This window comes from Erinaceus europaeus, chromosome 3 (assembly GCF_950295315.1).
Source record: "Erinaceus europaeus chromosome 3, mEriEur2.1, whole genome shotgun sequence".
Classification (NCBI taxonomy): Eukaryota; Metazoa; Chordata; class Mammalia; order Eulipotyphla; family Erinaceidae; genus Erinaceus; species Erinaceus europaeus.
Genome location: NC_080164.1, coordinates 8356308 through 8371052, shown reverse-complemented (window position 1 = coordinate 8371052; position 14745 = coordinate 8356308). Strand labels below are relative to the sequence as shown.

General features: G+C 42.0%; 2 long non-coding RNA genes across 2 annotated transcripts in view; both read right to left on the bottom strand.

Annotated features, from left to right (window-relative positions):
• The window catches only part of LOC132537629 (uncharacterized), a 45414-nt gene extending 33585 nt beyond the window's left edge, over positions 1-11829 (bottom strand). The window contains exon 1 of the long non-coding RNA XR_009549091.1: positions 11731-11829. This is a non-coding gene — a long non-coding RNA (uncharacterized LOC132537629). The remainder of the gene's footprint in view (positions 1-11730) is intronic.
• A 140-nt stretch (positions 11830-11969) lies between these two features.
• LOC132537433 (uncharacterized) overlaps positions 11970-14745 on the bottom strand; it is a 144010-nt gene continuing 141234 nt past the window's right edge. Inside the window, exon 3 of the long non-coding RNA XR_009548865.1 lies at positions 11970-12059. This is a non-coding gene — a long non-coding RNA (uncharacterized LOC132537433). The remainder of the gene's footprint in view (positions 12060-14745) is intronic.

Sequence of the window (14745 nt, the reverse complement as noted above, 5' to 3'; positions counted from 1 at the left end):
TTATTTTTTAAAGAAGCAGCACTTTCTTTCTTATTTCTGGACTTCCAGATTTAATTGTAAAAGCAAAAATATTCAACCTATGCAAAGATTTATAAGAAAAAAAAAGAAGATAGTTTGCCAATGCCTATCAGCAAATATTAGTGATTAGTTCCATGATTCCATTTTTTTTTCTAGCTTAGTCTCAAATTTCCAAGTTCATTTCTATTTTTTTCTGTATATTTACCCACTTGTACAAAACTAACAATAAATGACAAAAACAAGAAGGCCTAGAACACTCCCTAAATGAGTTCTTGGCTGAAATGTCTCACTATGAAATCTGATACTCTAATGTTAGTTTACTCATATTTTTTTTCCGTCTACAATGTCACTTAGCAATAGGAAAGTGCATATGCTCATGACATCTGGAAAAACTAATGAGGTATTATTACAATGATTATTATTATTTGCCATCAGTGCTATCGCAGGGGCCTATTGCCAGCATTACAACCCCCTGCATTAAGGAGCCATTTTTTTCCTTTCTATTTTATTGGATAGTACAGAGAGAAACTGAGAGAGGAGGGGAAGCTAGAGAGGAAGAGAGAAAGATAGACACCTGCAGACCTGCTTCACTACTTGTAAAGCATCCCTGTAGCAGGTGGAGAGAAGAGCCTTGAACCTGGTCCTTGCTCATGGTAAGGGGTGTAAGATAACTAGAGTGGAACTTAAGTGACCGTTTATAACTGTGACCTGTTTGCTTACACACTGCGCGTAGCTGTGGTTTTTATCTCTATACAAACAAATGGCCCCTTATGGTCATGTAAGAATATGCATTTGAATAAAAGTTCTATATGTGGGATTCACTGGAGCTGTGCAGCCATACATGGAACGAGAGTAACCTGGTTTCCTAAAGAGAAGGCAGGTGCCCTGTCTCCTCTATTTCTCACAAAGGGCAGAAGGGACAAGTCAAAAGGAAGTAGACTGGCACGGAAGTGCTGTAAGTTGATGGCTTGTGGAGTTTCTAGTGATGGTGGAGGGCAACAAGTTGACTGTTTTTAAATTGTCCTCCACTGCACCCATTTTATAATCACCTCAGCCTTGACTGTCTCTCAACACCTCCCTGTATTCATACACAAGCAGGAGACATGAAAACCAACTCTGTGAAGCATCTCTCCAGACAAAGGCCATCCTAGTAACAGTCAGTGTCTGAATATAGATTAATGAAGACAAGGAGATAGAAGTCAAGCGATAATGTTAGTACACTTTGACACATACTGGAAAGCATTCTCTGTGTATAGTATTTATTTACTTATTTATTTATTGCCTCCAGGGTTATTGTTGGGGCTCAGTGCCTGCACTATTAATCCACTGCTCCTGGAGGCCATTTTCCCCATTTTGTTGCCCTTATTGTTACCCTTGTTGTCGTCATTATTATTATTGTTGTCATTGCTGCTGGATAGGTCAAAGAGAAATCGAGAGAGGAGGGGAAGACAGAGAGGGGGAGAGAAAGATAGACACCTGCAGACCTGCTTCACTGCTTGTGAAGAGACCCCCCTGCAAGTGGGGAGCCAGGGGCTCGAACCAGGATCCTTAGTCCAGTCATTGTGCCTCGCGCCATGCCATGTGTGTTTAACCAGCTGTGCTACCGCTCAACGCCCCCCTCCCCCTGTGTATAGTCTTTTTATAATGCATTCTGTGGATTTTGTGCTGCATAGACTCAACCCAGTGGAAGGACATATACAGAAAAAAAAAGTCAAAACTACTGGGGCCTTTTGCTTGTGGGTTATCAGATTGGCAGGTTTATTAGGTATTTAAATGTAGTAGTAGCAAAATAAACAAAGAGGAGGGACAGCCAGCCACGTGAATGGGCCACAGTCCTTAGCCATTGTTCACCAGCATTCAGGTCTGGGGAGAAACTGCATTGCATGCGTCTCGAAAGAAGATCGCACAGGAACAGCAACAGTCCAAGAAGGTGTAGAAAAAGAGGACTTTCACCAGTAGCTCGCTCAAGTAATCTTTTATGCCCACAATCTCTCGAGAGTTGGCACCCTGTGCTGTAGATCACAATGTCAGCCATTCACTGATGGTCCCAACAGGCAAACTTATCAGAATGTGAGCTCAGTTTTGTTAAAGCAAGGCCAGAAAGTCCTACCTCTACTCTGACTGCCTGTACACGGGGATCACAGTGAAATGAGATTCCCTAAGATGATAAAAGAAGGAAACCACATTTTACATGGCACAATGGGAGAAAAAGTTTACACTTCCATGAAGGCTCCCTTGGTCATAGCTGGAAAAGCCAAAGTTCAGGACGGAGAATCATCTGAAATGTTTTTCTAGGCAGCCAATCTGTGTAAGAGACTTCTCACAGTCATTAAAGCAAACATCAGATTGTGTGGACCACACCCTCAAAGCTGGCAAAGAACTCTGATCCAGGCCCAGCAGGGCTTGACCCCTGAAAATAATGCTATGCAAACCCTCTGCTACGGGAAATAAATAAATTAATTAATTAATTAATAAAGAGCCTTCCTGCCAGACTCCTCTGCCAAACCTTTCGATATGGGCATACTTAACCTATGGACCTACTTATATAAACTATTTTATCCCAGAAGCAAAATGAAATGGTAACAGCCATGTTCTGTCTGTGTGTGTGCCGTCCTGTAAACCTAGCATGTACTCATTGTGTGCACGTGGCACATGTATGTTGTGTGTGCATGTGTATGAGGGAATGCATTTGCAGGCAGGGTCGAAAGCATAGGGACCCTCAGCTCCATATACATGTGTGACAAGCCCATGGGTGTTACCGTAGTTAATGGAACAATCAGCTCCTTGAGATGCTGAATCAGAAAAAAAAAAAAAAAAAAAAAAAACTAGATCAGCAAACCATGAAAAAATAGCTAAGGAGGAACATTAGCAGTGAGATAGGAGTGAAAAACGAATGGGGTTCTCAAGATGAAGGTAGTGCTCTCTCACAGTAAGCATATTTCTGAAATAACCATTTATATGAGCCACTTCTGCCAGAAATCACTAAACATTGTGAATAAACAACAACAACAACAACAACAACAACAACAAAAATTCAAGGTGTTATGCTAAGAAAAGGCCTGGGACTTTTTGTCCCCTTACCTTACAGAAACATCTTCAGGGGCCAGGCAGTGACACACCTGGTTGAGCACACATGGTACAATGGGCAAGGACCCAGATTCAAGCTCCAGGTCCCCCCCGTGACAAGGAAACCTTCCCTGAATAGTGAAGCAGTACTGTGGGTGTTACTGTCTCCTTCTCTCTTCACTTCCCCCTCCCCTATCAATTTCTCTCTTTCTCTATTCAATAAATAAATGAAGAGTATGTTAAAAAAAAAAAAAAAGGAAATATCCCTGACGACTCTTTTGTGTTTTGATATTCTCATGGAGCTAACACATGGAGGACACAGCCAAACACGATCATTTCAATGACTGAAGAGCTGTTCTGAGGGGTTAACTCACGCCAGGCTCCTTGCTAAGGACATACCACCTTGCATTTTAGGCCATTAGAGTCTGTCCATTTTTACATAAAAGCAAATAAAAAGTAGGGGTTGAAAACTTCTGAAAAATTCACAAGTAGGTATATTCAAACTAGATCTCAAAGCCCAGGCCTGGCCTCCTACTTTCTGAGGGACATGAAAATGGACATAGTAGATTATTAATAAATGTCTGAAAGCTGGCTGGAAGTATGAGATAGATAATGGAATAACAGAGAAGTGATTCACTCCCTATGGACTCTACATTCAATGGCAACCTTTCCGGCAGGCTGCTACACATCATGGCCACAATACAAGAGGAAGCCCATGTGATTTATGGCAGGAACACTTCACTAGAATAGGCAGCCCGGACTTGAGGACTGGATCAACACTGCTTTTCTATGAGACAGAAAAATATATATCTTGGGGCCAGGTGGTGGCACACCTAAAAGGCACACACAGTACAGTGTGCAAGGATCCAGGTTCAAGTCCCTGATCCCTACCTTCAAGGGGGAAAGCTTTATGAGTGGTGAAGCAGGGCTGCAGGTGTCTATCTCCTTCCCTCTCTACCTCCTCCCCTCTCAATTTCTCTCTGTCTCTATCCAACAATAAATTAAATATAATTTTAAAAGACCTTAATACATATATGTGTGTATGTACATGTATATTTATATATCCTTAACTAAGGCCACAATTTCCTTGACTAGAAAATAAAGGATTTTCTGCATTAACCCACACATCTGTTGAGAGGATGAGAGAAGACAAGTGTCAATAAAGAAGCTTTGTATAAGATAGGATTGTGATGAATGAGTCTTGAAATTGGCTCAATATTTTTACTTAAACTTAGATATCTGTAAGGTTACTCTTTGATTTTTTTTTGGTTATTGGAAATCTCAAAATATATTACTATTGTTTTAAGTAAAATCCAATGAACTAATGTGTGCCAGAAAGAGGAGTTGGGAAATAGTGGCAATTCAGATGGGAAGTAGATGTCTGACTCACCATCCTTTCCAGAAGAATATCCAAACCTTCATTTTTAGAATTCATGGCCCCTCCCAAACCTCCTCCAGTGCCGGGCAGCCCCCCTGCTCTGCTCCATCGCTGATGCTGTGGTCTGTTTACATAATCATTGTTTTGCCTGAGACCCTCCCTGCCTGCAGGGTATTGGTTAACCCCACTGGTTAGAACCTTCACAACAGCTGCTATGGAAGCTTGCTACCTTCGCGCTCTTTTCTCCACCCCCTCTCCTAGCCATTTCCTTTTCCCATTTGCCATTTCCGGTTAAAGAGATATACAAAGGCGCTGTCTCTGATCAATAAAGACATTGCATTACGTCCCCGCTCTGCCATGAGTTCCTGGTTCCTCTCCCACATCGCTGAGTAAGCAGCAGCCCAGGTTGGCTTGGGTCGAGTTCTCTCCAACCCAGAGAGCACGTGCCCAGGAAGAAACACCCACAACGCTAGCCCAGCACTCCAGAGATTATGCTCCAGTAAAAAATCATGACATGTGGGCAGCTTGATGGCAAAACCTGACAGACTCTACACACACACACACACACACACACACACACATTAAACCTCGGAATTCCAAGTGAGAGCAGAATTTCCAGGCCAGTAGGAAAGAAACGATAGAGGAAGGGACAAAGAGGAACCACGGTGGAATATTATAACTACTATAAATTCTCAAAAGGGTGTTGAAAGGACAAAGCAGGTGCCACCAAGTTTCAGATGCTACTATGATGCCAACATGACTTCCCTGGGCAAATGACCTCACCAATGTACCCTGGAACCCCACCTCTCCAGAGCCCTGACCCACTAGAGAAAGACAGAAACAGGCTGGGGCGGACGGGAGGTGGTGGTGGTGGGTCCACCTACCAATACCCATACCCAGCAGAAAAGCAATTATAGAAGCCTGACTTTCTAACACCTCCTAAAGATCTTTGGTCCATACTCTCAGAGGAATAATAAATAGGGAAACTTCCAATGGAGAGTATGGAATATGGAACTCTGATGGCAGGAACTGTGTGGAACTGTACCCCTCATAATATCCCACAATAGTGTCAAACATTATTAAATCACTAATAATATAAAAAGAAGGGAAAGAATCATAACATGTAATCCATCCAACACAGCCAGCTTTCTGACTTCTGATCCCTTTTTTTCTTGTAGCTGGAACTCTATTCTTGTCAATGCTTTGAAACTCAGTCCATGAAACACCAATACCACTACTTCTACCATAGCACAGTCCCTTGATGTCCTTACCTGTTACCTGGAGATACATGTCATTGTTTTCAGAAGCAGGAACCCTGTTTATTTTTTTTTTCATATTATTCTCAGTACCTGGCACTAAGAATAGAACCTGAAGAACTAGAGGCACAAGGTCAAATTTTAGTCGATTAAGTTAAATTAACCTGTGTTTACAGCCAAGGAAACAGCATAACGGTGATGCAAAAGACTCCTATGTCTAAGATTCTGAAGTCCTGTCATAGCTGTAAGTCAAAACTGAACAGTGTTCTAGATAGAAAAAAAAAAAAAACACAAACTATTAGGGGCCTGGTGATGGTGCACCCATGGAGTGCACATGTTGTCATGTGCAAGGACTAGGGTCAAGTTCTCAGTCCCCATCAGCAGGTGTCAAGCTACACAAGCTGTAAAGTAAGGGTGCTGAGTCTTTTCTCTCTCTCTCTCTCTCTCTCTCCTTCCCTCCCTCCCTTTCTGTCTTCCCTTCCTCTCTCTCAATGTCTGTCTTATCTAATAAAATAAATATTTATTCCTTTAAAATTCAGCTTGTATGCACAATAACTGACAAGGTGAGAAAAAAGCAGGAGCAACCTAGCTTGATACTGAGCAAGCGTCCTTAGCAACAAAGCTTCAGCATCTGCGTTATTCCCCTAACACCAGCGACCTCTTCCATTTGATTTAGAATTCATTCAGAGTGTCTCGATCACTTTTATCAGACAGGGGATTTCCAAGTATATTGCAAATTTTTTTCAAAAGAGGAACTGTATTTTAATTATCTGGCAAATCACAGTTTCTCAATAATAGTAATCAACCCAATGAACGAAAGTACAAGTAAATCAATTTACTAGAGCTATTTCTCTATCAGCACATAGAAAAGCATGGTGCTTAGAACATACAGTATGCCCCCAAATAACTTCTGAGTCAATGAATAAATAAATTAATGTCTCCATGTATTTGTCTAATTCCATGGATTGATAAAAGGGGTATAATATAGCTATTCAATATTCCTTTCTGAGACATGAAAAAAAAGTTAAAGAATCTATTCTTTTGAGGTCTGAGTCTTTTTTTTCTAAACAAAGTCAAGTCTAAAAATACCTGCCAAATGTCCGCATTTTTAAGTAGAAATTTGTTAATACAAACATCATTACAGGGAGTCGGGCAATAACACATTGGGTTAAGCCCACGTGACGCAAAGTGCAAGGACAAGCGTAAGGATCCCAATTCGAGCCCCCAGCTCCCCACCTGCAGGGGAGTCGCTTCAAAAGAGGTGAAGCAGGTCTGCAGGTGTCTTTCTTCACCCCTCTCTGCAGGTGTCTTTCTTCCCCTCCTCTCTCCATTTCTCTCTGTTCTATCCAACAATGACATCAATAAAAACAACAACAATAACTACTACAACAATGAAAAAAAAAACAAGGGTAACAAAAGGTAATAAGTAAATAAATAACCTTAAAAAATAAAAATAAGGGGGCCGGGTGTTGGTGCATTAGGCTAAGCATACCAGGCTAAGCGCACATGTTATAGTGTGCAAGGAGCCGGGTTCGAGCCCCTGTCCTCACCTGCAGAGGGAAAGCTTTGCAAGTGGTGAAGCAGGGCCGCAGGTGTCTCTCTGTCTCTCCTCTCTATCACCCCCTTCCTTCTCGGTTTCTGGCTGTCTCTATCCAATAAGTTAATAAAGGTACTTTTAAAAAATTAAAAAATAAAATAAAAATAAGAATATCATTACAAGCAGAACTCAGTAACTAATTCATCCCCAAACTAGCCTGGTCATTATATACAGGGTCACATACTATTCGACTATGAACATGGTAGAATCATTTTGCTGATATATTGAATGAAGAAAATAGTAAGATATATAATAGTTGTTATAAATACAGAAATATTACACTATGCTAAGTATCACCTCTTCATGCCATCTATTTTTTTGCCTCCAGGGTTATTGCTGGGGTTCAGTGCCTGCACCATGAACCCACTGCTCCTGGAGGCTATTTTTCCCACTTTTGTTGCCCTTGTTATTGTAGCCTGGTTGTGGTTATTATTGTTGTTGTTGATGTCGTTTGTTGTTGGATAGGACAGAAAGAAATGGAAAGAGGAGGAGAAGACAGAGAGGGGGAGAGAAAGACAGACACCTGCAGACCTGTCACCTCTTGTGAAAAGACTCCCCTGCAGGTGGGGAGCCGGGGCTCTAACAGGATCCTTACGCTGGACCTTGTGCTTTGCGCTATGTGCGCTTAACCCACTGCACTACTGCTGGACCCCCAGCCATCTATTATAAAAGCATTCATTCCAAACAACCTGCCTCTCCCTGAGAGCCCAACCAGAGCCCATTAGAATTCATGATTTAGACTCTTCTCCGCGATGTATCTCATATAAAAGATTAGTCATGAATGACCTAGCGGGGTCAGCCAAGTTTACCAAACCACAGCATTTTTCTGACGGAAGTAAAATCAGCCCTCTCTTCCAGGAAGCTCATGATTGGGTTTTGTTTGGGAAAGAAGGGCTCTTCCAGACAGAGCCTACTTGGCTGAACGAGGCTTCACTCTCCCACTGGGAATCCAGCGCAGAAGTAAATAGTGAATTGGGTATCTCGGGAATCCAGGTTCAAAGGTAAAGCCAAGGTAAGACTTAGTGCGTAGATAGAGGTATCCCAGAAATAATGAACCGCATGACTTCTGCAACTGAAACCACCTGAGTGCAAAAGCCAAAGGCACAGGACATACAATTTTAGCATTCTCATCTGAGTGGAGAAAACAAACAAAGATAAAAATCCATCATTCCACAGGAGTCCAGCGGGGTAGCGCAGTGAGTTAAGCGCAGGCAGCACAAAACGCAAGGACCTGCTTAAGGATCCTGGTTCAAGCCCCGGGCTCCCCACCTGCAGGGGAGGCGCTTCACCGGTGGTGAAGCAAGCAGGTCTGCAGGTGTCTCTCTCCCCCCCCACCCCCGTCTTCCCCTCCTCTCTCCATTTCTCTCTGTCCTATCCAACAACAACTTCATCAATAACAACAACAATAATAGCTACAACAATAAAACAACTAGGGCAACAAAAGGGAAAATAACTATTTTTTTAAAGTTAAAAAAAAGAAAAAACCCCATCACTCCGTAAATGATACAAAAAGTCAAAATAATTTAATTGAAATCAATTTTAAAAAAACAATAGCACTCTCTGGGCATTAATTTGATTCCCATATCTTAATTTATTCCAATCCTAAACATAACATAGAAAAGAAAGAAGATAACTCATCAGCCATGAAAGAACAGTAATTTAACAACATGGCCATCTTAATTTAAAGTGTTTCATTCTCTCATTTGAATAGAGAACAGAGAGGGAAGGGAGAGTCATAAAGGGAGAAAAGAAAAAAACACCATCAGCACTGTTTCACCACTTGTGAAGCTTCCCCCCTGCAGATGGAGACCAGGGCCTTGAACTCTGATCCTTTCACACTGATGTGTGTGCTCTATCAGGTGTGCCAATGCCCAGCTCCAACAATATGACTTTTATCCTTATACAAGTCAGCAAATAAATAAGAAAAGTAATGGGGTTAAATACAGAGAACTGTGATGTTTTAGCATAGTTCATCCCATCCTGATACAAAAGTAAGAGGCAAATAGGTAGAAGGCAACAGGAAAAGGAAGAAAAGCAATGAACCCAGATTCATAAGCAGGAAGCAAATCCAAGGACTAGGAACAACAACAGCAAATATTTCTGACTGTCTCTCCTCTCCTTCCTCTTTCTCCTCCATTCTCATCTTCGTTGTCATCAACAGTAATTAGAACAAGTACAAAAGCGCACAGCCTCCCCCTGCCGGGTATAGGAAAACCCAAATCAGAGACCTTTTGGAAGTGTGAGGGCCTCAATGTCCTGTCCTGTCCTTTCCTGTCCTGTCCTGTCCTGTCCTGTCCTGTCCTGTGAGTCCCCTGATGTTCCCTGTTTGTTTTCTCTGGTGACATTTTCCTGTTGTCTGGAATGCAGGGCTTCAGTCACATTTGCAGATAGAAGGGGAGAGAGAGAGGAGAGAGAAGAGGGACACCCTGAAGCAGGCTCCTCCCAGCTGAGCTATCTGTCTGCTCCTCTGACTGATTTCATCTTTACACTGAAACTCCTCCAAACCCTCCTATTCCTTTCTCCTTGATCCACACATATACAGAGACTAAATTCTACAAATTTCTTTTCTCTGCTTCCAATTGATCTAGTTGTCCTGAAAAATATAGTGATTGTATGGTAGTAAAATGTGGTGTTTTTTTTTTGTTGTTGTTTGTTTGTTTGTTGATTTGTTTTGCCAACAGGCTTATTCTTGGGACTAAGCCTACACAGCTCTATCAGTCCCAGTGGCATTTGTTTTTCTTTTATTTCCTATAGATAGAAGGTAAGAGGCAAAGGGGTGGGGGGAGAGAGGGAGAGAGAAAGAGAGAGAGAGAATAGGAGACACTCATCCTCTAGCACTCCCATGTGGTGGTCTAGGGCTGGAACCCAGGTCTCTGTACAGGGTAACATATAAGATATATCAGTTGAGCCACCTGCTGTCTGGCCACACACAAAATGCAAATCGTTCAAGACAAAAGTATCAATCATTGTTTTAAATCTCATTTTAATTTTTTTTTCCATATCTGGCCATGCTAGTTAGCTTACTCGTCACTCTAGAAAACCCTCAAACAGAGAAGTGTGAGTAGGTTTCAGAAAATAAGTTTACAACATTTCTCTCAATATGAACAACCCATATGTGGAGGCATAGAAGTAAAGAAACATAGGTGATCATTCCAAAGAAAAGCAAATGCTTACTTAGGCATGAACTTCACACAGTACAGATGATCACAGAATATCGCAAAAACACTGATGGAACAATTTACACCTGAAATAAAGTGAGGCTCGCAGTACAGTCACAGACCGGAAAGGCTCAGCAGAGTAAAGGTCATTTAAATGTACTTATTTATTTTAAAGGTATTTTTTGACTTACTCAGTTTTTTTTTTTTTTTCTCCAGGGTTATTGCTGGGCTCGGTGCCTGCACCATGAATCCACAGCTCCTGGAGGCCGTTTTCCCCCCTTTTTTTGTTGCCCTAGTTGTTGCAGCCTCGTTGCGGTTATCATTGCCATTGTTGACGTTGTTTTGTTGTTGGATAGGACAGAGAGAAATGGAGAGAGGAGGGGAAGACAGAGAGAGAGGGGGAGAGAAAGACACCTGCAGACCTGCTTCACCGCCTGTGAAGCGACTCCCCTGCAGGTAGGGAGCCGGGGGCTCGAACCGGGATCCTTACGCCGGTCCCTGCGATTTGCGCCACTTGCGCTTAACCCACTGCGCCACCGCACGACCCCCGACTTACTCAGTTTTAAAGAGTGAAAGATAGAAAATTAGATATTTATGGATAAGAGAGAGAGAGGCCAAAACACTGCTCAACTCGGGCTTATAGGGGTGCTGGGGGTTGAACCCAGGACCTCAGAGTCGCAGGCACTGAAGTATTTTGCATAATCATTATGCTGTCTTGCCAGAGCTATTCTCTTAAATTGAACTCAAGGGTTCCTACTATTCCTACTAAAATCCCACTAAGGTGTTCCGTAGAATTGTACAACTTCATTATAATATGTGTTGGCAAATATTTATCCTAATAATTGTATTTCCCTGAAGAGCTAAAACATTGAGGAAGCATAAAAAGGGGGGGTTGAGGACACAGCAAGCCAGTTATGCAAAAGACATTGATGCCTGAGGCGCCAAAGTTCCCATAAATCAGAGCTAAACAGGCCTCTAGACTCTGTCTTTCTCTCTGTATCTCTCATCACAGTCAAATAAATATGAAAAACACAAAAGAAAGTGGGAGTAATCACTCTATAGTCAATAGTACAAGTTACAACCTGCTAAATTAGCCCAGACATAAACCCATGAGTAATTGAAACAAGACAAAAATATGCCTAAATCATTTCTGATGAATGTGCAACGGTGACTCAGTGACCGTGGATGATTGTTTTAGGAAATAAGACTGGAAAAAATATGCAAGTTAAAAAACAAAGGATTCACAAGGTCACTCACTTGGGAATGTGCCTGCTTTGCCTTGCTTGTAACAAGCTCAGATCCTGCTTCATGGGGCAGAAGGAGGAAACTTCAGAGCTGTGATGTTTCTCTCCCTCTATTTTTAAATTAAAAGAAAATAGGTATTTAGTTGATAGATATACCCAGATTTTGAGAGGGAAGAGAGAGATTGAGAAGAAGAGAGATAGGCCTGCTTCACCACTTGTGAAGTTTTCCTCCTGGCAGGTGGGGACAGAGGGCTTGAACCCAGGCCTTGCAATTTGTAATGTATGCTCAATCAGGTGCACTACCTCCCAGTCCCATCTCTCTCTATTTGAAAGAGATTTGGCCTGGAAAGATGAAAGCATGGTGATGACAATAATTAATAATAACAATAATAAGCAACCCCCCCCAACTTCCCACTCAACACAAAAAACTGTTATTTCAGCATAGACTATGGAATTCAATGAAAACCTATAAACCCATACCAGTTTTAGGGAGAAAGTAAAACAAACAAACAAAAAAATCTTTAAAACAAAAGTATAGCAAAGAGCTTTTTGCCTGGGCACCAAAAGCATGAGGATGAAGATACTGACAAAAGGATGTGAATCTAAATTTGAAATTGAGCCCTTTGATAGGCCCTGCTACCAAGGGAAACCATGTATCATTTCTCTGCACATCCCAACACTCACTAGTACAAGAAAAACTATGAGGTAGATGGCGGGAATGAATGAACTTTCACTGGAGGAGGTAGAGAGGGACAAGTTTAAAAGTCAATAGCAACATTCATTTCACAATAGGTGCTATTATTCAGAAATACTGGCTTAGCAAACTTTACACAGACTTCCCCCTTACCCTGAACGGTTACTACGTAATATAATACATGAGTAGCAACTGAGTTCAAGCCCAGCCCCCACCATACTGGAGAAAGCTTCTGGGCCCTGGTGTCTTCCTCCCTGTCTCTCTCTCTCTCTCTCTCTCTCTCTCTCTCTCTCTCTCTCTCTCTCTCTGTTTCTGCTACTCAAAATATTAGCCCAGATTGATGAAGCCCCTGCAACAATCAATCAGTTGAACACCTACTGAGGTGTAGCTCTGACCATCTAATGCTGCATTTCAATAGTCAAAATCCCAACAAGAATTACCCCATACTAATCGTCCCTAAATTAAATGGTAAGATGTAGGGAACCTTTTTAAGCAATACCAGTACTACACCAGAGCTTCACACCGTACCACTGCTCCCCGGGAGCCTCTTTTATTGTCCTTTAATTTCAGATAGAAATAGAATGAATAAAAGAGGAAGGAAGAAAGGAAGGAAGGAAGGGAGGAAGGAAGGAAGGAAGGAAGGAAGGAAGGAAGGGAGGGAGGAAGGGAGGAAGGAAGGAAGGAAGGAAGGATGGAAGGGAGGGAGGAAGGGAGGAAGGGAGGAAGGGAGGAAGGGAGGAAGGGAGGAAGGGAGGAAGGGAGGAAGGGAGGAAGGGAGGGAGGGAGGGAGGAAGGGAGGAAGGGAGGAAGGAAGCCTCTTGGTGCATGGTGGCCCCATGTGGGGCCAGGAACTGAAATCAGAGTCCTCTACCAAGTGAGCTGTGTCTCAGTCCCCAACACTATACACAGCTTTTGCTAAGTGACAAGAACTCAGACTTAACCTAGGATGTGATAATTGGATTTAAATATTAGTTTCTTTTCAAGTTGAACTCGTGTGACTAAGACACTCGGAATGAATGCTCGGAGCCACTGAATTCCTTAAAGACATGGACATGCAGCAGAGATCAACCAAGGAGCCAGTCTTTTCCAGGGAGGAGGGGAATAATGGTCAAGACATAGTTATTCCAACAGACCAGTGCTTTCAACAAAAACTTGTTCTTCCTGTGGGGTCCTTGGAAAGCTTTCCTTCTCTCCCTGGGTATTCCTTTTGGATGATTTTCTTGGAAAATATTCACATAGATCTCTGGTTTCTTCCATTGCTTCTCTAAGAAGTCAAAGTTAAAAACTGACCTTGAGCTCAAGTAACTTCTAATGTGTGGCATATGGAAGACAGAAGATAAAGCACTGTCTGTGCCTGAGAAAAAATAATTCTGTCAAAGCAGGGTTTGCAATTGCATTGATAATAACAATAGCTCTGAATATTATTAAAGTGCTTTACATTTACCAAGTATTTTGTATACATAGTAGCTTTGGAGTCTCATAGCAATGCTCTGCTCTGAGGTAGGATTAAAAAAATGTTTTATTACTCTCAGATGGGAAAAATGAAGCTCGTGTCTTGTCTATATCAATTGACCAGCAAATGTTGCAGATAACACTTGTATTTCAGATCTTAGTGGTAACATTAAGGAAAATTTTAATGTAAAAAAAAAAAACCTCTATCATTTCACAGCTTCTAAAGTAAATTGATCTAATTTTTGTGTGTGTGATTTTTTTTTTTTTGCCTCCAGGGTTATTTCTGGGACTCGGTGCTTGCACTATGAGTCCACTGCTCCTGGAGGCTATTTTTCCAATTTTGTTGTCCTTATTGTTGTAGTTGTTATTGTTGTCATAGCTGTTGTTGTTGTTGGACAGGACAGAGAGAAATGGAGAGAGGAGGGGAAGACAGAGAGGGGGAGACACCGGAGAGAAAGACACCTGCAGACCTGTTTCACCGCTTGCGAAGCGACTTGCCTGCAGGTGGGGAGCTGGGGGCTCGAACTGGGATCCTTATGGCGGCCCTTGTGCTTTGCGCCATGTGCGCTTAACCTGCTGCGCTACTGTCCAACTCTCTTGTACATTTTTAAGATTATGTTCATGTGCAGTTGCATTTTATATCATAATCACATAGCGTTCCATTCTGCTTTGTGTACTCATTACACAGTCATCAGGTCAAATTGAGGCAGCTTTTATAGCTATGTCGTTATTCAATAGTATAGGAAATTATAATTTATCATCACTCTCTTAGTATGTGTAATATTTTAATATATAGCCTAGGATAATCCCTTGGTATCCCAAGACCATGTCAAAGAATCTAGAGATCCCATATCATTCTGTGGCATGATTTATTTATCATAT